At 40.8% G+C, this 21,592-nt stretch overlaps 1 long non-coding RNA gene across 2 annotated transcripts in view; it reads right to left on the bottom strand.

Moving 5' to 3' along the window:
• LOC147584686 (uncharacterized) overlaps positions 1-20,911 on the bottom strand; it is a 29,057-nt gene extending 8,146 nt beyond the window's left edge. The window contains exons 1-4 of one of the 2 annotated variants that reach the window (XR_015252390.1): positions 20,127-20,910; positions 13,120-13,205; positions 7,805-8,056; positions 1,724-2,737 (exon numbers count right to left, since the gene is read on the bottom strand). This is a non-coding gene — a long non-coding RNA (uncharacterized LOC147584686). Of the gene's footprint in view, positions 1-1,723; positions 2,738-7,804; positions 8,057-13,119; positions 13,206-20,126 lie in introns of those variants that run through there. The other variant, XR_015252391.1, reaches the window with a different exon arrangement.
• Positions 20,912-21,592: the final 681 nt, after the last annotated feature.

Below are 21,592 nucleotides of genomic sequence, written 5' to 3'. Positions count from 1 at the left end.
GGGTGCTTGGGTGGCTCAGTTGGTTAAGCGTCTGACTTTGGCTCAGGTCATGATCTCACGGCTGGTGGATTTGAGCCCCGCATTGGGCTCTGTGCTGACAGCTCAGAGCCTGGAGCCTACTTCAGATTCTGTATCTCTCTCTCTCTCTCTCTCTCTCTCTCTCTCTCTCTGCCCCTTTCCCACTCACACTCTGTCTCTCCATCTCTTAAAAATAAACATTAATTTTTTTAAAAATGTGTTAAATAAGTCTCCAGATCCAGAATTATCCAAAGACCGTGACTTCCTTTCAAAATAAATAATTCCTCAGCAACATGATGCCTAAAAATGTCTCTCTTCTATCAATAGAGATCAAATTCGGCCAATACATGTGTATTAAAAGTTAGCTTTTCCTAGGCAATAAATTTTCCCCTAGAGCTGACAAATGCCAGAAGTGAATGTTCTAGAAGCTACAAGAGGCTTCCCCCAAACAACTCAGACTCAAACTCATAATCAGTTGGATGGACACAGTCCGGAGTCAATCTCAGGTCCTAACGCCAGGTGGAGCCAGCATCAAGGTGAGGCCAGGTGGGGTGAAACTCACAAAGTAAGAACATTGACCCTCTGAAGCCTGGTTACTTCCTTCTTTATTACTTGGCTTTCTCTAAGGTCTTTTAACTACACTGTTAAAAATCACCATGTCAGTGATACTGCATTTAAAATGTTTTTGAAAAGCACCATTTGAGGAGGGAGCATCATGAGCTCCAGGAAATCTACTGCCCTTCCTGCTTTACTCCTAGCCATTCTTCTGAGTTAGCCAGATTAAGGAAGTATTTGGATTTATAGGCATGACATACACAAATCCAAATCACTCTCTAGTCCTCAAATATCTCCCCCTCCAATCCTGCAAGATAATCTAAACTCCTATAATAGTAATCACTGTAAGTAAAGAATTTGATGGCTCACATTTTTTTTTGAATCACATTCATTCTCCCCATCAATACCAAAATCATTCTCCCCAACAATACTGAAAATGAAACACATAGGGAAGATGCATTGGGATGGGTCAAAGGTAAAGAGTGGCACACAGGGTTCAGGGAAGAAGGACAGGCCAAGTGGTAATGCCACAGTAGAAGATTCTAAGCAACCAATAAACAGCTTGAGAATACTAAGCACTGAGGACCACAAGTTTCAGCTGATGAAGGGAAGGGAGTCAGAAAAGAAAGATGGAAAAAGCTCAGTACAAATTCACTCATCACACAGTTTTGACAACCGTGGTGAAAATCAAAACTGGGTCATCTTGCTCTGGGCCATCACACACAAAAGCATGGCATGGCCTTTTCAACATTTGCTACTGTGCCATACATCAGACCACCTGCTGTTACCAAAATATATGACATTTATAGATTTGTAAATGTGGTGTGTATGTGTGTGTGTGTGTGTGTGTGTGTGTGTGTGTGTGTGTGTGTGTATACTTTTTTTTAATGTGCCCAATCAGGTGATAAACCCAGGGATCCTCATAAATGAGATGTAAATCAAAAGTCTTCTAATAGAATTTTAAGTGCAAAAGACCCTATATACTTCTAAATTTCATTCCCATGCATTAGGTTTTTTGGGTATAAATACACTCTCCCAAATAAGAGAACATAAGTAGATCAGGATAAATCCATTACCTGAAAGCCTAAACTCTAGATTATCTTTATCCCAACAGTATCATCTCCACATATATCAGGCAGCACACTCAGTCTTTGGTTATGAAGGGACCAGTTTATGAAAATACCTCAGTGTTGCATAACTATTACTTACAACCTCACACAAAATATTTTTTTGCAAATTTTCAAAAAATTCTACTTCTCAGATTAACAGAGCATTTATATTTAAGAGGTAGCATGTAGTTTTTCCAGATAAATTAAAGAAATATCATAAATATCATTTAGTCTCAATATTGCAAGTGGACTTTCTTGGTGAATATATTCTACACAGTCCTACATCCGGGCCTTAAGTTAGAACTGAATTCGTAATCACAGAAATTATAAATTTAGAAAGTTTCTGACAATATAAGGGGCAAGGGAACCAGTGAACCCCCCAGTTAGTTAATCTGCCTTTAATCCGTCTACCATAAGCATTCAGAAACCCAAGTTCTTCCATCACCAAGAGAACCTCCACTTTTGCTCACGCTTGCAGACTCCCCGCGGACAGGCTGGCCTTCATTGCTGCTGCAATGGTACGGCTTCCTCCTCACCACCTTCAGCGTCTTCAGTGGTTTCTGGCACTCTTCCAGCCCTTTTAATTCCTATATTGCGTTTGTGAATAACAGAAAGATTACACTGCAAAATTATGAAAATTCTGCCAACCCATCAATTCCTTCTGTCTTAGTCCATTGGATTGGTATAACAAAATACCGCAGATTGGGTCGCTTAGAAACAACAAAAATTTACTTCTTACAGTTCTGGAGGCTGGAGGTCCAAAGTCAAAGTGTCAGTATCGTCGAGTGAGAGCTTTCTTCTGAGTTGCACACTTTTTGCTGCGTCCTCATCTGACAGAAGGGGCTAGAAAGCCCTGTGAGGGCGTCTCTTTTATAAGGTCACTTATCCTCTTCAGGAGGGCCCTCCACAACCTAATCACCCCCAAAACGGCCTACCTGCTAACACCATCACATTGGGCATTAGGAGTCCAACATGTGAACTTGGGGGAGACACAAACATTCAGATCATAGCACTTTCCAACACACCAAAGGCTATGATCCCCCTTCCGAGTGACCCTGTTGAGTGAAGAAGCGGAGAGAAACTAATACAGAGTTTCAGAATGCAAAAAATACAAGCTGGAAAGTAAATGACTAAATATGAGCAGGGATCAAATGATCAGAAGCTCACAGTGAGTAATAAACTAGCAGTGAGTTAATAACGGGAGGCCCTGATGTTTACAAAACAATTCAAATATTAGAATGTACAAAGGCAATCACTTTCTCCATATGAATCAGTGCTAGTCAAGACCTTATCAAGACGCACTGCCCTCCATCAGGGCCTGAAATGGAGAATTTTGAGAAGATTCCGCCAAATAGCGCCACCGAGAGGATGCAAGTGCGGGAGAAAGCTCTGGGGAGGTTTAATTATTGTCTTTGGGTGTGTGAGGCTCCCACACAGAGTACAGAGTCACGGAAGAATGGAATCGAAGCCATGTGTAAGGCCAAAAGCACTGGATTCATAAGGCAACAGCAGAAGGCATTGGATTCAGACATTTTCTGGCTTTGAGTGTTATTGAATAATTGATTCAAACAACAAGCTGGATTGAGGACTCGTTCTCAGAGATCTTTCAGAGCCAGTTTTTCATCTCTCTGCACCTAAGAAAGGAACGGGTAAGATGGAATCTCTGGTTCTCTAGTTCAGTCAATTCTTGATTATCTGTGATTCTGTACTGATTTATCAATTATTCAAACAATTTAGAGAAAAGCTATTTTTCTCCTGTAAAGCTGATATTTAAGTATCAGATGCTCAATGCCCTATCCTAGCTTTGGGAGCTCTCAGTTGAAAGACACCACAATATTGAACTTTTATTATCAACAATTCTAAAATGAATTTTTAATTTGTGACGCTCAGTAACAAGTCAAAGTTTGTCCTGAACTAGGGAAATATACATATGTTTAAAGAAAGTCAGACTTTCTATGTTCTGATTCTAATGACTTGTTTTTCTCTCCCAGCTCTGCCGAGTCAATTTAAACCAGTGAAATGGAGTAATTTCATAATGGCACAAACAGGGCACAGCTAAAAAAAAAAAAAAAAAAAAAAAAAAAAAAAAAAAAAAAAAATGTTTTTCTACTGTCAAAGACAAAGACCTCAAGGAGATAAACTCTTGTTACCTTGTTATTCCCTCACCAGCATCTGACAGGCATTTCTACTATGGGATTTTTTTTTTTTTTTTGCCTCAAAAGAAGCAAAAACAGAATGCATATAGTTCATCAGGATATCTGTAAAAGAGACTATTTTTTTCTTTTCAATATGACAAGAAATTAATATTTGAGCTTTCCGAATTTCTTAAAACTTATACTTGTTAACAAAATTATGATGTGAAAATGTTTTAAAAGAACAAAAATGACAAAGAAAATCTAATTCTATAAAAATAAACTCTTGTTCCTGGAGGATGGAAATCAGATTACCTTTAGGATCTCTGAGAAAAACATCCAAGGAAAGACCAAACAAATGAGAGAGAACTTAGAAATAGTACAAAAAGAAAAAAAAAAAAAAGAGAGAGACTTTTCAACGTTGTTGCAAATAGTGGGCTTGGTCATTTTTCCCATTTGATCCCCATTGGATCAGTAATGAGGAAGTACATGAAATATTTTACAAGAAAATCTGAGGCTATTGAGCGTAAACCTTGAAAGTTTTGTAGTAATTCCTAATAAATAGCACTCTTAAAAGTGTTTTATTTTTAATCTGGCTGTTAAGCATTCTCTGGAGTTAACTGTCTTATATTCTTCTAATGTTTTAGACGTTTTCCACCAATGTCAAATAGAAGTTTACTTTTCTCAGTGCTAATATACTAAACATACCAAGTAACTCATAACGTTTCTCTCTTTACAAACCTCAAGTGTATAAAGGTTACAAGTGGTAGAATTCAAATAAATGTATAATATTTTATCAAAGGGAAACTTCACTTTCATGGTGATACACATGCCCTGGGACATTTTTCCCAGGTAAAAACATCTATCTACAGCTGTGTGTATAAAGACAAAATAACATAGTGTGGAATGGCATTTAACTAAATTATATAAGCTACTGAATTACTCTTGCAATTGTTATTTTTTTTTCTTAAGTGAGTATTTACATGTTTTTATGGGTTTAGCCTAGACACTTCTACGTAGTTAGTGTTCAGTAAATATCAGTGATTTATTTGGGAAGAGGGAAGTGTCTTAATCTGCACAATCTCTCCAGTCTGCTTGCTTACTAAATTCAGACAGGATCGAAAAATTAGAAACTTTCGCTCTTCGAAAGACACTATTTACAAAATGATGATACAAACCCCAAACTGGGAAAAAGTATTTGCAAAATATATATTGGATGAAGAACGTGCATTCAAAACAAGTTTAAAAACGCTCATGGCTTGACAAGAAAAAGACATACAGCTAAATTATTTTCAATGAAAAAACATTTGAACAAACTTCCCAAAACTTCACAGATGGTAACTAAAGACATGAAACAATGTTCGATATCATTGAGTCATTAGCGAAATACAAATTAAACTGAGTTAGATATCACTACAAACCAAGCAGAGTGGCAAAAGTGTTTAAACCAACAGTGCCAAGTGTTGGTGAGGATACGGAACAACTGGAATTCTCATCTGTTGTTCCTGGAATGTAAAATGTTCCAACCGCTTTGGAAAATAGTTTGGCAGTCTTATGATGCATTCTCCATTTGGTCTACCAATCCTATTTCTAGGTATTTGCCCACGAGAAATGGAAAGGCATGTCCACACCAAGACCTGTGAGGTTAATTTTTATAGTAGCCTTATTCATAATTGTTAATAACTGGAAACAACCCAAATGTCCACAAATTAATGAGTGCACATATAAATTGTAACACAAGCATACGATGGAATATTACTCAGAAAATGAAAAAGAACAGACTAATGCTACCTGCAACAGCGTGGATGAATCTTAAAAACAGTATGCTAAGTGAAAGGAGTCAGGCACGAGAAAACTCCATGAGTCGATTTGTATGATATTCTAAAAAAGGCAAAATTATAAGGACAGACCAGATCTGGTGGGTGCTGCGGGCTGGGAGTGAGAAAGGAGAATGATTACCCAGGCACATGGAAGAGGCTTTGGGGGTGATGGAAAGATTCTGTTTCTAAATTGTGATGGAGGTTACCTATTTACTTTTTCCAAAACTTAGGAGGTAAGATATTTTAAAAGGGTAATTTTTACTTTATGAAAATTATACCTTCAACAGACCTTTCACTAAAAGGAGACGTGTGTGAGTGGGTTTACACACCCATAGGTAAAGTGATGGCCAAGCAGCCTGCCTGCCGATGATGAGGACTGATCAGAGGGATTAGGTCATGCACCACGATTCCATTTAATTTCACTAGTTGACTCTATGCTCATAGGGCGTTTTATAAAGAACTGCCATCACCCCCAAACGCCATGAACCAGCACTGCCCCAACTCCCCCCAGTCAAATAAACCAAGCTTTTCACATTTTATTTGGTTTGGGTTTTGCACTCTTTCCCTTTAAGTGTTAAATTGTCAAGTTGGTGGCCCGACCACCCCCATCTATCCTAAGATGTTTCGTTTGCCCCTTTTATAGGATCTTAAACTTAACCCGAGTCATTTTCTAAAGAGCGATAATGGAAGTGTTACGGGCAGATTGCGATGCACAAGTGCAGAGTAAAGCTTTTACTTAAATGGAACCTACCCACAAAAGGAAGAACCCCAACGTCACCGCAGCAGGGCCATGGCGGTGACGGCGGTGAAAACACTATTATCAGGAGGATTCATTTCCACCTTACTTTAGACCTTTTGCTGTAATTCCTTATATAAAAATCTCTTTCTTTCCTTGACCATTAATACTGATAATTATATCTGTATTTCTTAAGAATATTATGAGTTGCCATTTCTGCATAGTAGCAGATTGAATTTATTCACCTTACGGATATATTATTATCACAGATAATAACTGCAGCATGATAATTATCATTAATTATTCATTTGGATTAAAAGGCAAATAGGCTTGTATTCAAGGGTCTTCCAGAGCACCGTTCATTGTTCCCGAGCCCTGTGTGCCAGTGTGACTAATTCATACTCTTTTCTGAGCCACTGTTGACATCTGACGGGTCCCATATGTATTTATTTGAAAATATAATAAAAGGAATAAGTACACCGTTTCGGGATGGAGTCACTAAAATAGACATATGGTTTCTTCTTTGCCCTTTAAGTGAGGGTGTGCAATTGTCTGTTAAAACCAGGCCGCCGTGAGCATTGCTTCGGTAGATGTGTATGTATTTCCTTTCTTTGCATCCTTGCCTCGGACTATTTAAGCTCATATAAGCCTGTATATTTACATAATAGCTTTTTGCAAAAATAATAATGTGGTGAGTCATATAGTTTATCCTTCATTGAACAAAATGTTTTTAGCAGGGTTGTTTGTGCTTGTGTTTGAAGCTGACTTCAGTTTAATATGCAAAAAGAACCTCTGCAAAGTTTGGAAAATCCGTAGAGAAATCAGAAAGAGAGAGGAGACAGAGAAAGAGAGGATGATACGTCTTACAAATGTGACTGCTTTTTGGTGGTTTGTTAGTAGCATACCCCAAAATTGAGACATGTATATATTCGCAGAGTCTCTTTTATTTCTTCTCTTGGTCTTAGTCCTGATTTTTTTTTGTAACCTGCCATTCATATTTATACGTTTAAAGTAGATATCAAATGATGGTTTGAAGACTATGCCAGGAGAGCTAATATTAACATAGTCTTGAGTGTCCTTGACGTAGTTGGAACTACCTTTTGAAATGACAGTGGAGTTTTTTTCTTTGTCTCCATTGGTGATGCAAGAAAGGAGCTGATATACTGCACTGGATGTTGCTTTTGAAAGAGACTTGTGCTTGTATTTGTCAAGATACTTTCGCGCCGCCCTTCATTTTCTCCTCGTGACATTCCTCTGGGATACTGTAGGGCACTAGCATTATTCCCATCTATAGATCGGGAAATTGGGGGACCAGAAGAGCAAGTGGTGTTTAATTAGGGGTACACGGTGGTGGGACTAAATCAGGAACCCACGTCTCCAGACTCATCACCCCTCTTTCTGTGCCCCTCAGAGCACTGCTGTGAATCCTCTTACCCGGAAGATGAAGAAACAGGGAAGAACTTTGAAAACTCTGCCAGATGGAACTGCTGCAGATTTCAGAGCAGGAAGGGACCCCAGGAGCGGCGGCTGTGAGGCTTTGCAGCCCCTATCAGTGCTGACAGTGGGGCCCCTCCTATTTTCCAGCCGGTCCATTTAGGTGCAGTCACTCACGTCTGACAAAGGGGCGACGGTCAGAGACAGCTCTGTGAGCAGTAGACTCACGCTGTTGTAACGCAGGCTGTATTCCTGAATAGAAATCTCATTTTTAATCTATCATACTTAGAATAATAATAATAAGGACTCAAAACACCATATGCCAATAACTGCATTAAGCGAATTTCAGGCACTCTGCAAAGAAAATGGGTGCCCAGGCAGCTTTCCATCACTAAAGAGTTGTTTAGGAAGAAGTCCCAATCTATGAGACATTTCTCTCTTTGACAATTAACAAAGTAGAAGAGGGGCACCTGGGTGGCTCAGGCGGTTAAGCCTCTGACTCAAGTTCAGCTCAGGTCATGATCTGACTACTCGTGAGTTCGAGACCCACGTCAGGGTCTGTGCTGACAGAGCAGAGACTGCTTGGGATTCGTTCTCTCCTCTCTATCTCTCTGCCCCTCTCCTGCTCATGTTCTCTCTCTCTCTCTCTCTCTCTCTCTCTCTCTCTCTCAAATAAATAAACTTAAAAAACAAGAAAGAAATAGAGCTTGTAAACATTTCTTCTTGGGGATTTGGACTTTAACTTTACCATCCATCTACTCATCTTACAAGGATTTATTGACTACCTAGGATATCAAGCTCTATTCTAGGTACCGGGGATATAACTCTGAATAACACAAAGCCCCTGTGTCTTAGTTCATCCAGGCCCCTGTAACAGTGTATCACAGACCAGTGGCCTATAAATAATGGAAATTTATTGTTCACGGTTCTGGAAGCCGGGCAAGTCCAAGATCAAGGTGCTGGCAGATTTGGTGTCTGGTGAGAACCCACCTCCTGGTTCATCGACAGCCATCTTCTTACCGTGTCCTCACATGATAGAGGAGATGAGGAGGCCTTCTGGGGTCCCCTTTTATAAAGGCACTAATCCCATTCTTGGCAGTGTCACTGTCGTGACCAAATCACCTCCCAAAGCCCCGCCCCAAATGCCATCTTACTGGGGGTTTGATTTCAACATATGAATTTGGAAGGAACATAAGCATTCAGTCTATAATAACCTGCCGTTGGACAGGATGCATTTGAGTGGGGCAGAAAGACGATGCACAAATATTGCATATTTCATAGTAGTGACAAGTGATATGAGGAAGAAGAATGTAGAAAAAGGCAGTAAAACGGACAGGTGTTGATTGGGGGCAACACAAGATGGGGCAGAGAGAAGGCACAACCAAGGGATGTGAAATGAGAGATGAGCAAAGATGTTGTTGCGTGTAGACTCCGGGGTCATCCCAGGGGGAAGGCCAGCAAATGCAAAGGGATTCACGTGAGTGCAGGTGTTCAAAAGAAGAATCAGAACCCACAAAGCATCGTGCGCCAGATAAAAATGTTCTTGCCGGTGATATTTAATTTGTTGTCAGCCTCTTTAATTTCCCTCTGAACATTTTTCTCTCTTCCTCTGAATAGGATTCTCTTCTGGCTGAGTCTCTTTGATCTGATTGTTTATGTATTTCTTTTTGGCCATGTTATGTTGACATTTCTGTCAACTCCCTGAAATCCGGTTCTAAAAATGGAAAATTCTTCTAATAGTCATGATCACTTGAATATAAAATAACCTGGCACATGAGAAAACAGAGCCATGAATTACAACTGCTTTACAATTGAATTATGTTAAGTTTTGATGGATTGGAGGAAGAGGCCAAATTACATGAATTGTCGCTCCTGATGCTTTCCTTTTTTCTGAAAGGAATGCTGACTTTAAATCAATCAGGCTTATTTAAAAAAGACTAGCTAAGAGCTAGCGTTTCCTGAAAGCTCACATTACATAAGAGGCTCCACTGAGCACTCGGCATGTTATTTCTAACCTGCACATAATCCGATGCAGTGCACATCATTACCCCCATTTTCAGGTGAGAAAGCTGAGGTTCAAGTAGAATCACTATGGCAAAGTTGTCTAGCCAAGTTTCCATTGTTCCAAAGCTGTGCACTTAACCATCATCTCTTCATTACAGTGGGGAAATAACAAGCCTTCTTCAGCACGGGGATGACATAGATTTCTGTTTCAAACAGAGAATTCCGGCAGCAACGGAAAGGATGGATCAGGGAGGGATGACTGTGGGGTTAAGACAAGTGGGAGATAATTTCAGTTCAAGAGACAGACCTTAAACGAGCAGCATTGTCAATAGTGGTTCCGGTAACAATCAGCCAGCCTCTAGAGGACACGTATGGACTCTGCTATCCAAAATCAGGTGAATCTGGGTAAAAATGCCTATTCAAATGAGCTACAGAATAATAACTTGACCATGTTTTATATAATCTTCCTGTAGCAGAAGAACACTGCCCTCTATTGCTTTTTGTCTCTTGGCTCTCAGTGGCCCAACCTGTACCAGGAAAAGAGGTGCCATCAGTCAGTGGGCAAATTGGTTGAAGAGTTTGAAATGTGCCCCTGGATGATCAGTAAAAGGTCCTCATCTAAACGGTCAGCTCACCACAGGTGCTCAGGAGTCTCACCCAGTTCTTCTAGAACGCATACAGGCTTTAGCTCCCTGCCCCGACAAAAGTGATAAAGAGGCTCTGATATGTTTGTACAATTGCACAATTTTCAAACTTTATTGAAAATGTTAGTAACTGTAATTCAGTTCCCTAATCTAAAAAGCCATACAGAATGTGTTGAATATACTTATTTTGCCTTGCTCTGGAAAAGATGGAATAATTATGAATACAAATGGTTGCTGCTTCTTTCATGTAAAAAAAAAAGACATTATATACATATAAGTCAAATAGAGTATAAGAGAGAAATAGATGCAGTGTAATAATGATGAGAAACCATAATATCTGCTTGGAGGTAGATGCGAAATTGCCACTCATTACTCGAATGGCAAGAAAGTTAGTAGGCAATTAGCAACAGCAAATGCCAAGTGGAAGGATAATTTGTAAGACAACAATAAACACAGTCTATACCAATGAGTCAGAAAGAGGGAGGAAGCAGAAGAGCCAATAAAACAAGCAGAGCAGGCACGGGAAAGATTGCATTCGCACCGTGAGAAAATAAAACAAATCTTCTCCACTCCTCGTCATGACTTCCAGCATTTTCAGTTTGCGGCTTGTTCGGGACTAGCAGTGGCAAGAGCCAAGCTTAGAAAATTATAGTAATAATAAGCCACACTGTTTGAAAAAGCGTGCTTTCCGCCAACTAAACATCACCAGGACCTATTCACAGGGCAAGGCAAGCCCTTTTAGAGAAAGGGAAGCTATGAAAATAGAAAGCAATGATTCAGCCCTTGAAAATCAAAGAACAAATAATTATATAATCAGTGAAGAAGGACCTGAGAGGTGTAAATCAGTTGGCTCGGCTACATCCACACACACAGGAAGTAATTACAGTGAAGAATTTTTAAAATTAAGAAACGCAGCGATTGGAAGGATGATCCCTGCACATCTGACATGTCCACTGATTCCCGGCGCTCACCTGACCTGACACGTTCTGGACCAATCAAAACGTGTCTTAGTCTCAGTGATCTTCATAATCTTCCCCCATAATCTATGCCTTATGCAGAGAAGCTTTTCATACATGTGTAGATAGGACCATGTGTGTGGATCATATGTACAGTGAATGAAGTCTGCAGGTGGTAATACATATAAACATCTCTTAAGCAATGTAAGTTATCTAAGAAATGCTTAAGTGCATCCTTTGCTACTCACTTCGTATGTGCTATCTCATTTAATCCTTACAGTCCTATAAGCTGGGTGCTATTATTTCATACCATATATATGAGGACACACCCTAAAATTTTAATTTCTTGCTCAAGGTGAAGCTGGATCTTAAAGTCAGATCTGTCAGATGACTAAATGTGAATGCATAACAATAGAGAAGGACAATATACATTATAGTTGAGAAGAGCATTCTAGAACCCAGTGTCAGACAGACTGAACTAGAATCCTGGCTCTGTTCATGCCCTGCTTCTATTTAAAATCATTCAGCAGCTTAGTTCACTTAATCCTCACAGCTGCCCTGTAAGGGAAGAATGATGATGGTGATGACGCAGATGAGGACGGTGATGATTAAGGTGACGATGACAAGGATGTGACAGAGACAGGGGGTGGTGATGATGATGACGGTGATGATAATGATGATGGTAGGGAGGATGGTGATGATAATGATAATGCCCATTTTCCAGAATAGGCAAACTGAGAGGTTAACTAACCTGTTCAGAGGCAGCTGGCTAAATAAGAAGCTAAGTTAACGTTGACCAGAAAGCCTGTGATTTTACACATACTACTAAAATCCTGGAGCATTCCCCATCTAAGGGCCATCAGTCACGTCTCAGCTGTACTGGCTTCCTAACGCCGCATAACAAATTTAGCTGCCTCAACACACGTGCATCATCTCACACTTTCCATGAGTCAGGAGTTTGAGTGCAGCCCAGCACTTAGGGTCCACAGCTTAGGATGTCACCTGGCTGCGGTCTGGGTGTCAGCTGAGCCACATTCCTTTCCGGAGCACAAGGTCCTCTTCCAAGCTCACGTGGTTGTTGACAGAATTTAATTCCTTGTGGTTGTAGGACTGAGGTTCCTGCTTTCTTGCTGGCTATCAGCCAGGCACCTCTCTCAGCTTCCCGAGACCCCCACAATTCTTCACCATTTGGCCCACTCCCAGACCCTCTAGAAACATGGCAGCTACTGATTCAAAGCCAAGAGGCAAATCTTCCTGACTTCTGGTCTTTTGTAAAGAGCTTGGCTGATAAGGTCAGCCCACCCAAAATAATCTCCCTCTGGGTTAACCTGAAGTCAGTTGATTAGGAGCCTGATTTACCTATGCAAATTCCTTCCACCTTTGTCATACAATGTAGCAAAATCATGGGAGTAACATCCTATCAACTTTGCTATATTCTATGGAGGGAAGTAATTGACAGGTCTCGCCCTCAAGGGAGGGGCATTACATAAAGACGCGGTTCACAGGGGATCTTCTTGAAGTTATGCCGACCACAGCAACTTTGACATTACTTTCTTTAGGAGTTATCTGCTGTTCTCTGCAGTGGAGTTACTCTCTAATTACCATGTGCCTTCCCGTACTTTCCAGTCATAGAATTTATCCAAGAGTAATGTCATGGCTTACTCCCCACTAGACGTCAAGCCCTTTCTGTCAGAGATTTTATCTTGCTCACCGTGGTATTCTCAGCACGGTTCTCAATGCATGTGATGAACAGGAACAATGATTATCCAAACAGCATTTCTTCAGACATATTAGTCCCTGCCAATGAACAAGGTTCAAAGGTCATGTTATCTTCTTGGATTTTTATCCAGTTCTCCTATTCAGCCAGTATTTTCACAGACATATCTAATAATTCAAAGGTCTACATTACACTAACAAATAAGAAGCATAACAAACACATGATAGTTTTCACATCATCACTAACAGCGGATTTCTGAGTCATTTATTTTCTCGCTGTTTTCTAGGTGAAATATGCCCACGTTTGCAATATGAACAATACTTTCCAGTTTCACAATGCCTTATTAAAAAAGAAGTCTTCAAAGTAAATCCTTCCGTGTTATATAAATGGATTAAAAACATAGATTTGCCTCATTAAAGGCCGGAAAAGTAGTCCTTGAATTCAGGGTTAAAATGAAAAAAGTGCAAGCCATGGAAAGATGATATTACCACAATGCTATAAAACACCTACAGGCAAGGAAGTCTGTGAGGAAAACACAATAGAATTTTTGGTAACAAAGTAGAGGGCAGAGTTGAGGTGATAGAAAACAGATCCGTAAGGGAAGAACGTTTTCAAGTCCCAAGCCATGATTCTACCACGTCTTGAGATAAACAATTCAACAGTACAGGGAACCTGTGAACTGACATTTATCATTCACTTAAAAACCCACAGTGCTATGTGTTTGCATTCAGGGGTAACTTGAATCACATACTGTTGCCCTTAAAAATATATTGGAAATTGATCTTAGCTTTTTCACAAGTGGAGGCACAGAATCATTTGAATATTTTTTCAGGTTATAGCTAAAACTCCCTCAAGTTTGACTATTTTATTTTAGTCTTCATGTGTGGAAGGAACCACCATGTGGACACTATTAGTAAGAGTCCTTTGCTCTATTTCTAGGTGAGTCTATCACTGGGATAATCACAAAAGCGCGCCAGCTCTATAATTATTTAAGACTAAAAAAGATACGTCCAGGATTTGGACGACATTCAAACTATTGCCTACAGCAACCTTTTTAAAAAGTTCTAAGGAGACTCCATAACCAGTTTATTGCTCCATTAAATAAAAGTATATCTTTTCCCTGACATGACTTCGGGATTCTCTCTTAGTGACCTAGCATCAAGATTCCCAAAGAGAAGGCTTGTAAATCATGCATGAAAATAAATGTAAGTCCAAATGCTCTGGGCTGCTCAGAGGGGGGACAGGAGCAAAGGATGGAGAAGAAGTCTGTTGGGTCCTTTAAAACGTCTGACAATAAATAAATGAAAATAAGAAATGGGGCCTATAATACCAGAGTTTATGTCTTACTTTGTGTCCTATCTTTGTTCGCAGGCAGAGCCAGAATATGCTCTGTACCCAGCCATTTGTGTTTAGTTGAGCGAGAGGGAAAGGAAGAAACTCAAGGGCCAACAAAGCTTTTGCGGGCAGAAGAGAAATTGGCCGTATAATGATATCTCAGATCTATATTTGTCAGCCTATTACAGTAAACTCTGCTCTCTACTGTCTATTAATAGTTGGCACTTCTGCAAAACTGTAGTTCAAAGATAGCCAATGTCCATAATGATGACCCGAGGGCTGCAGGAGCCCAGAGGGCTTCCTGCCCCATCCAAAGAGGTCACAGGCCCCTTGTGTCCTGAGCTCCAGCCATTCCAGACAGGTTTGCCCTCTCCGGCAACACATCCTGGGAGGGAGCTCTATGCCTTCCTTGCCATCCATTCTAGCAGCTGAGAATTCCTTCCCCTGTTAGCACAGCACTATGCCCAGAGTCAGGGGCTCCATCAAAACGTGCTGAATTAATGAATGGAAGTCAATGCTATAGGAATTTTTATCCACTGAAGCTTATTTTAACTCCTCGGACTACAGTGGAAGGCACTTGCCTACCACCCGTATCATTGGTGATTTTCTTCCGAATGCTTGAGAATTTCAGCCTTTCCTGCCTACAATGTACTAGCATGTTGCTGTACTCTGTCCAAAGGCCCGTCATAAGTTACCTCGTACATCCCGTCCTTTATACTCTCAGTGTCTACAGTTGTACCTGGCACGTGACAGGTGCTCAGTAAACAGATACTGGACAAATGGATCAAGAAGTGAATGAATGAATTGCCTCTACCACAATGTCTTTCCTGGATTGCTGCGAGAGATCCTTCAACGGACCCACTACTTACATACTTTACTCTAAATTGCATTAGTCATTATTTCCCAGACATACCTAGATTTTTCCCTATTTTTCCTCCTTCTTCAGGGTCCTCAAGTTTGACTCTATTCTTTTCATTCTCCAAGGCCTAGTTCAAACCTCCCTTCCTCCAGGAAGCCTTCACTGATAACCTTGGCTATAGTCTCCCCTACTCCAAACTCTGCTACTGCTGAGGCTGATCCTTTACTCCATTAATTCTCCTTACAAAGAAACCTGAAAATTACATGTAATGAGTAAAACTTTATTTTGGGTATTCTAGTGTTTTATGTTTCAGATGAAAACAAATTTACATTTAATCACAGAAATTTGGGATGTTTGGGATAATGCTGCTTATTTTCTAATAAAAGCAGAAGAATGAGAAAATGAGTATATTAACTTTACCCCAAAGTCTGACATTCACTCTCAGCGTTACATAATCAATTTAATTTTATTTCTTCAAAGCATGAAAACAATTACTGATGTAAAAATTTGAAGGCACTTTGTTAATCGGCTGAATTTTAATTTTTAAAATAGATAGCTTTCCCAAAAGCCTGATAGGCAAAAGTCTCACCTTTGGATTTTTGAACAAATATCACGGCATTTCATGTATTTAAACGTGTACAGTTGATTCGATCAGTGAATGTTTCTTACAAGGTTTGTAAATGGCATGTGCAACAAAAGTTGTTTTTTTTTTTTTCCCCCAAGATAACCCAGTTAGGCTTGACAGCTTGTTTACAATAGTACCCTGAAGACACATTCTACGGTGCTCAACTATATAAATATACATTTGAGATATACACTCTGGCTCGTAACATTTGTTAAACATCTGAAACATGAAGTCAATCCGGTTAGTGTGTTCTTTGTACCTCTTTAAATAGTATGAAGGAAATGGATCTCTAGACCTCACAAGTGCATCTATATACTCCTACTTCAATTGACATATACCACTGTGAAAATCAGAAAATAATTCAAAGACCTCAATAAAGAGAAAAAGATGGGGGATCCAAAGACACATTCTGGAGATACATGGCAAGCAGAGATAGAACACCGGTTATGAGAAATATGAGGGAGGGGCAGGGGTGCCTGGGTGGCTCAGTCGGTTGGGTGCCCGACTTTGGCTCAGGTCATGATCTCATGTCGTGGGCTTGAGCCCTGCATCGAGTTCTGTGCTGACAGCTTGGAGCCCAGAGCCTGCTTCAGATTCTATGTCTCCCTCTCTCTCTGCACCCCTCCCCACTCGTGCTCTGCCTTTCTCTGTCTCTCAAAAGTGAATAAACATTAAAATTTTTCAAAAAAAATATGAGGGAGGGGCATAAGGCAAAGGTCCTCTGTTAAATCATACTCTTAGACCATTAAAGCCAAAATTTCCACCATTAAGAATTCATTCCTTTGGATCAAAACATCCCATAGGAATGCTCTGTTAAAATGTGAACATTACACAGACTATTAATACATATTGGCTATTAGTATCATAGGCTCACCACACCAGTCAAGAATATCTCTGTAAGACCAAGAATGGGTTTCACTGAAGACTTGTAACAAGAGTGAAAAAAATAGAATGTTCATGGCTCTGCTCCCATCGCTTTCTTAAGAACCCCAGCTCTCCCGAGATTCCTTCAGAGCAGACCTGGGAATTCTGAAAAGGGGCTTTCAACCACATTCCAGGAATCCCTCTTCCTGGTTATCATTTTGGTCATCTTGTAGCTGCAGATAACCAAAGGAACAAGTGTGCTATGAAGGCACCAAGGCTCTGTGATGAAGGTCTCAGCCACCCAAAGATGACAGCTTTGCTGCCCGTCCTTTGATGCTGTGGCTGCTGATGCCTGACGCTGAAGGAATTCACGTCTTTTCTAGAAAGTCATCTTTCCTCTCAGCCAAAGCTCTAGCCAACCATTTCTTCTTTTATCTTGAATCTTAATATATCAGCATTTTACAATTTTGTTCACTATTTTATTATAACTCCTGTGTCCCCGTGCTCTCGGTTGAATTATTTGATTTTCATGGATGACTCAATGGTCAAAATACAAGAAACTTCAATAAGCTTGCATATCATTCTATTGGGTTTGGGGAATTAAACTTATTTAAATTCCCGAAGCATTAACTCACTATCTCGTCTCATGTTTTGGTCTTCAACCACCTTTCAGCGATTTTTATGTTCTTTTTTTCCATTTTAAAACCATTCTCCTTGATGAAGAAAATAGAAACAAACTGGATTAAAGAGTAGGTTGGCTCTTTCTTTGATATGTGTTAACATCATAACATCTTTGAACAGCAGACACATCCACATTTTTCTTAGCCATTTTTAGCGATCTTGAACGTTAATAAACTTTTATCTTGTACTGATCTACAACCATCGTGACTCAGATCTTAAAGGTTTGTGCCTATCTTCTATATTTTTTTCTTAGTCATGAGTTCTTTCTGTCTTATTTGGTATATTACAAAATCTGAACTCATGAAGGAGCTAATTTTATAACTATTTTAGGTGCTTTAACCTTCAATCTCCTTTCCTTCTCACTTAAGTTAGTCCCACTTGCAGAGTCAGAATTACATATTTATTTAAACTTCCCATTCCCTTTAAAATCATATTCTCTTAAAGAGTCTGTCCATGAGGTTTCTCTAGTTTGGGGAAGCTGTTTTCATGGGAGACAAAATGGTACAAGGAAAAGGACACAAACTCTGGAGTCTGAAAATCTATGGCCATCTTCTAGCCTGGCTAGTGCAGAAGAGATGATGCATAAATATCAAATAAGTGAATGAATGAATGAGTGAATGAATGAATGGTGATCTCAAACAAGTTAATCCCATTGAGCCTCAGTTTTCATATCTGTAAAATGGTAACACAAGTATCTATTTTAGAGGCCCATTGTCATAAGTAAATGAGCCATATTATCTCTAGGAGCATTTCTAATGACAGCATTTTTCTTTTTAGCTTTGCAGAACTTCCAAGCTCACCCTGGGATTTAGGTATGCTCATAGGGCTGGCTGTCTTGACATCCTTGTAGAGTTGGTTGGCTCTCTTAACATTTTTAATCTTTCATTTTTATTAAATTTAGGTATGCACATACTTTAAAGATTCACCCAGGTCTATAAATTTTGTTAATAAGCAGCTGTTGTTAGCATCTTCCCTCCAGCACCCTCAACTTCCCTTTCTTCAGAGGTAACCACTTTTAACATTTGTAGCTGATTGTGTTGGTATTTACCTGTGTATTCTAAATGACACGCTTACATTGCTTGTACTTGATATTTCCAGCTCTGGATATTGACTCCCCACGTGGAAGGTTAGCACGTTACACTCTTCCCTTCCTAGTCTCCACCATACGTAGATGCCTACCTCTCACACCCCCAGCCTCTCAATATAGTTATTTTATTTTATTTTATTTTATTTTAAATTTTTTTTTCAACGTTTATTTATTTTTGGGACAGAGAGAGACAGAGCATGAACGGGGGAGGGGCAGAGAGAGAGGGAGACACAGAATCAGAAACAGGCTCCAGGCTCTGAGCCATCAGCCCAGAGCCTGACGCGGGGCTCGAACTCACGGACCGTGAGATCGTGACCTGGCTGAAGTCGGACGCTTAACCGACTGCGCCACCCAGGCGCCCCACAATATAGTTATTTTAAATGTTTGATCACATTAACATTCAGCATGGACATTATTTTGGGTCTGTACCATTCAGGGCTAAGCCGTGGGATCAGTGGTAATTACCTTTACTTTCCTGCATATTTTAAATTGTTTCTGGCAATTAAAATTGCCTTATCTATTTTCTTAGCTTTCTGTGTTCTTGTCACAGATTCATTTCAAACTTACCACATCCCAGATGAACACTCTGGACATCCACTCCCCTCCCCAAATGATTCTTCTCCCAGTCCCCCCATCTCTGTGAACGGCCCTGGCTCTAATCGCTGAAATCACCCTTACACTTCCTTTCCCTTCACCCCTTACATTTGACCTGCATGCAGGACACATTCAGAACAGATCTTGAATCTATCTTCCCATCTCTCTGCCACCCACCAGCGCAAGCCCTTTCTTGCTTCCCTTAGCCTTTGTCATAGAGTTCTACCATTGGTATTCCCCCCTTTCACTTTCCTCCATCCCCCGTGCGATCATCATACAGCAAAAGGCCCTTCAAAAACTGCAAACAACACCATTCTGCATCCACTAGATGAACTTCTCAGTGGCTTCCCGTTGTATTCCAAGTGAAACCCATACAAGGCCCACTCTGCTCCAGTCACACTGGCCCTCTGTCAGCTCCGCGGAGCACGCATATCCCATTCTAGCAGCTGGGCTGTAGCTGTTCCTTGGGCTTAGATGCTCTTGTTCCTTCTCACCCTGCAGTCACTCCCCAAGGCCCTGCCTGCTCTGTACTAAAGCAGGTTCTGCCCAGCACTATCTTATCAGTCTGCTTACTCCCTTCGTAACACCGATCACAATTAACCTATTTAAATTAAGTCCATAACTGCAATTATTTTATTTGTTTATTTAGTTGCTCACCATGTAAACTCCATGAAAACAGGGGCCTTGTCCCCTTTGATCCTCATTGTACTCATGGCGCCATATAATGCATATTTGAATTCTTAATGACTAGATGTTAGAATATAAGGAATGGCTACGTTTTGAGTGTTTTTATTTGAGAAGGACAAATAGCAAATTTGAAGTTTGGTGCTTGTGGTTTCCACATAGATGTGACGGCTGTGGTGGTAGAATTCACCAGAGTCAGAGCTAGGGGGAAGAGGAGGCCAGTGCATTGATGAGTGTCAGGATGTATCCTGTTCAATACCTTCGACACTAACCTGTAGGAAGAGTAGACCACACGCTCTTCAGGTCTGCGTGCGGCATAGGACCGGGTGGTGTGGCTGGAGTTCTGGAAGACAAGGAGAACTTGCGGTGATCTCAGGTGGCCAGAGTGGCATCAGCAGTGGAGCTGGAAAGATGCTGTTTGACCTGAAAAGGGGAGACAGAGACCTGCTGGAGTCCAGGGAGCCATCTGACTGCAAAGGGGAAGGGGAAATGCTTTCTTAGCAGTGCTTTGTGAAGTGTGGCTGCTGTTGTTAAAAAGCACTCGGACAACCTTATTCATTTACTCTTCTGCCTGCTGTGACTGAGGCCAGTTCCTGTCCATAAGAAATTCACAGCCTTACTTTTAGCTGTGGCAGCTGGGATACAGGCTCCAGACATAGGCAGGTGACAGTAACACACTACCCTGTGATCCCGTGGACCCCGTACGGCTTAGGGTGTCCTAAGCCTTCTTCTGGTGTCATATCTTGGGAAATGTGTTGTTAGGCCATAGGATTTTCAGAGGGGAGACAACTCGGATGTCAAGAATTCTAAAAGTTACAACATATGATAAAGAACGGCAAAGGGAAACGGAGCTGTTTAACCCAGGAAGAGATATGAGTTGAAAAGAACCAAGAGGCCCTTCACACGGTGTGAAAGTGCTCTGTAACAAGGACGGTGGTCCCTTTGGGACCGTTCTGAGCACTGGGACCAGCGTGCACAAGGGGCAGTGCGGAAGCGAGATGCCGCCCCAAGGAGAGGTATGTTGCGACAAAGATGTGCCACTTCTCCACGGTCGAACAATGGCTCGAGCACCCTGGCAAAGGCGTGAGCCACTGTTACCGGGGTTTGCAAGCATCCCCAGCACGACCTTCCGCCATTCACAGGTGTGCCGTGGGTGGCTGGCGTTCCTAGGGTGGCTGCTGGCTCTGAAGACAGCGATGCTAAGCCAGGGGAAAGCCCACAGAGGCCCAGGCAGGATAAGCCTCTATTCAAAGACAGTTAGAGAGAGCATAAGTTAAGCCGCTTTTCTGTTTGTTCGAAGATTTACTTCTGTACATTTATTCTCTATGGAAACAGGGGAGCTGGCACGTGCGACGTTCCTCATAAAGCTCTCCTATTATCATTGATCAAGCTACCTGGCTGGTGGTCATAAATGAATAAACAGATATAAATCCCCAAATAAGCAGACACTCCGTTCTGTTTTTATATACCACTAAATGCTTTTTTTTTTTTTTTTTTTTTTTTTTTTTGGCCACATCCTGTAATAGCGGAGGAAGTCTTAGATGATTTGATAATACAAACAATTAAGTCGGGAACCTTTTCCTAATGAAAGGAAATTATAGATATGTGCTTTTCTGGCAGCCTTTAGTACTTCACACTACCAGCCTCCTCTCCCCTCCACCAAACACACACACACACACACACACCCCGCATGGTTTCCCTTGTAGGAGTCAGTTGAATTTGGCTCAAGTGCATTCAC

The sequence above is a fragment of the Puma concolor genome, chromosome A1 (genome assembly GCF_028749965.1).
Source record: "Puma concolor isolate L17-30 chromosome A1, mPumCon1.1.hap2, whole genome shotgun sequence".
NCBI classification, from domain to species: Eukaryota; Metazoa; Chordata; class Mammalia; order Carnivora; family Felidae; genus Puma; species Puma concolor.
Note: the sequence above shows the minus strand (reverse complement) of the source record. Positions and strands in the feature narration are given on the sequence as shown.